Here is a 3,195-nt window from a genome sequence, read left to right as displayed (position 1 = left end):
AACTCATTAATTTCCATTAGCGAGAATGTATTGGGTAAAATTCTGTTGTAGGACACACAAAGGAAACGACAGACTTGCTCTCTGCCCACAGAAAGACACAGAAACTAGCCTATCTGACCCACGGAACAGGGCCAAACGGGAACAAACGTGAGGGCAAAGCAGTCTTTGGGACTTGGCAGCCTGCAGAGTTTGGGGGAGAGAGGAGGCCTCTCTGGGCCCTCCGCTGTGCATCCAGCCTCCAAGGACTTTGCCGCCCAGCCTGAGCTTTGGACTTGGACAGACAAACTCCTCTCTGTTCCTCCTCCAGTACCACTCCGGAACTCCCCCCAGCAGGTCACCCGCCCTCTCTGATTTCCCCAGGGAGAGCAGCTCAGAGGGGCTGGGCCAGAGCTAGGGTCCCCCAGGACAGCTGGCTGATAGAGCCCCACTGGGATTCAGGGCCGGACCCAGGCGTCCCAGGGGCGGGTGATACCGGAGCTGTGACAGTTGGTCCCCAGATTCCTCACCCAGTGGCGCCAGCTCTGGCTTCTCAGGCTGAGGAGGGGGAGGGGCACCTGGTGCCAGGCAGGGCTGGGTGTTCTCTTGGGGCAGGGAAGGGGAGGCAGGAAACATGCTCTTGGTAGATTGTTGGGGAAGGATTTTTTCCAGTGCCCTCTCTGTGTCAGGCACTGGGCTGGAAACTAACAGGTTGATACTGAAGCATAAGACACCATCTGGCACAGGTGAATGAATGGATATAAAAGACATACTCACTGTTTAGAATGTCGTAGGTGGACTAGAAACTGAATGAATGAGTGAGTGAATGAGCAAATGAACAAATAGATTTAGCAGTTGTCTCATGGCCTTATTTTACAGACAGCGAGAACACCAAGGCCCAGAGAACCCAGGTCCTGTGACTCTTGCGCCTTCTATTTCATCATGCTTCCTTTTTCAGGAAAGGGAAGAGGAAGTTAGAGAGGGGTAGGAAGGGACTTTCTATTTCCCGAGCCTATTGCTAGGCTCTCTTCTTTACATTTACAAACTTGATCTCACTTAATCCTCTTCACAACCCTGTGAGACTGGAATTGCCATCTCTGCTTAGCATCAGGGACCTAAGGCTCGGAGAGATTAAGTAACTTGCTCAGGTCACACAGCTGGTAAATGGACACCCCAGTGTTTAAAGCCAGATTTGTCTGACCCCAGAGGCTAAGAACCCAGAGGTAAACAGTGATACCCAGTGAGTAGTCTGGAGGCCAAGGAGAGTGATCACTGACCAGAAGAGGCTTCCTGCATGAAGTGGATCTGGAGTCCCTGAGGATGAGAGAGGTTCATTCAAAGCGAAAGGACTGGAGAGATGGATGAAGACTGATCCCAGAGGTACTCAGGAAGCTTACAAGTTGGACTAGTGGCCCGCTTGCCTGCATTCTGAGCAGCAGGGGACAGGGGGAGGAAAAGCGTCTTTGAACTTTGGCCACGAGGTGGCGCTGCAGACCAGCTACCCGGAGCGGCTCCAGGGTGGGCTTGGACACCAGGGCCCAGAGGTTTCTTCCTGCCCAAGCTAGGGGTCCGCACCCATCCTGCCTCCTCAGGTGTCATCTCCAGCTTCCACTTTGCCCTTTTCTGGCAGGCCATCTAACATACGGGAGATAAGGTTACCAGTCTGATGAAAAAGCCAGGTGGCCACGACCTGGGCATCCACATGGTCTGACCAGCTCCCCAGGTCATCCTGAGCCCTCTCCAGCTGCTTAAGACTGGTTCATGTCCAGTTGACCTTCTGAGTCCCTGGAAGACACTGTTCAGGGCCAGGCTAACCAGACATTTGAGTACCACCGACTTGGATCCGAAGGGGAATAATAATAAAACTGATAAGGAGTTGTAAGTTTTCATCCAGTAAATACATATTGAACGTTTGTCATGTCAGGCACTGTTCCAGGTGCCTGGAGATATCACTGAACCAGACAGACAAGGTCCTTACTCTCATGGAGTGGACATTCTGTGGGAGAGGGGAGATAGAGAATAAACAAGTAAATCATGTAATTTCTGGTAGTGGTAATCACTGTGAAGAAGAACAAAGCAGGATATGGGGGTAGAAAGGTGAGGTGGCTAATTTAGAAAGGATGGGCATGTTGTGAGAATTTAACTGGGCATGTATACCAGCACAGTGCCCGGTACTGACTTAACAGTGGTTACTGTTATCTTGTTCCCTTTGCTTCCTCTCCTCTCCATGTCCATGTTCCTCTTCCTCTGTCCCACATTCTCCCGGCCTTCTCCCAGCAGTCCCCCCAGGGAAAACAGGTGCTGGCTTGGAATCAGGAGTCCTAAGTTTTTAGTCCCGGCTCTGTGACAACAGTCCAAAGCTGCTCCCCCATCCCCTGCTTCTGGTAAATGACATTACCCTCCACCTGGTGGCTCAAGCCATCTATGATTCCAGTATTTTCCCTAATTCCTCCCATGTAACCCATCAACAAGTTCTGTCAACTGTGCCTCAAAACATTTCCCAAATCCATCCACTGCTGCTGCTACCCTCCTGATCCAAGCCATCATCCTTTCCTGTCTGCAGTAATCTCTCACTGGTCTCTCTTCTCCACTCTTGTCTCCCCTGCCCCTTCAATCCATTCTCCACAAGGTGGCCAGAGAGATCATTTAAAAAAAAAAAAAAAATCTGATCATGAAACTCTTCTTCTTAAAACCTTTTATTAGCTCCCTATTGTCATTAGATCCAAGACCAAACTCCTTGGCGTGGTTTGTGCTGTGCTGTGCTCAGTCGTGTCCAACTGTTTGCATCCCCATCAACTGTAGCCCACTAGGTCCCTCTCTGTCCTTGGGATTCTCCAGGCAGGAATACTGGAGTGGGCTGCCATTTCTTTCTACAGGGGATCTTCCCAACCCAGGGATCAAACCAGTATCTCTTGTTCCACGGCATGTGGAATCTTACCGAATTGGGGGTTGGACTCGTGTCTCCTGGATTGGTAGGCAGACTTACCTTAGAACTAAGCCACCAGGGAAGCCCTCAGGTAGTTTACTTAAAAACCTTTTTTTTTTTGGCTATGCAGCACGTGGGATCGTAGTTTTCTTACCAGGGATTGGAAACACTTGAGATTTAACCTCTGGACCACTAGTTTAGCCACTAGCTCCCTCCTTAGTGTGTTTTAGAGTGTCCTTCACGCTCCTCCCTCTGCCCAGCAGTCCAGCTGCTCCTGCCCTTCCGCCCTCCAC

Source organism: Bos taurus, chromosome 3, assembly GCF_002263795.3.
Source record: "Bos taurus isolate L1 Dominette 01449 registration number 42190680 breed Hereford chromosome 3, ARS-UCD2.0, whole genome shotgun sequence".
NCBI classification, from domain to species: domain Eukaryota; kingdom Metazoa; phylum Chordata; class Mammalia; order Artiodactyla; family Bovidae; genus Bos; species Bos taurus.
Note: the sequence above shows the minus strand (reverse complement) of the source record.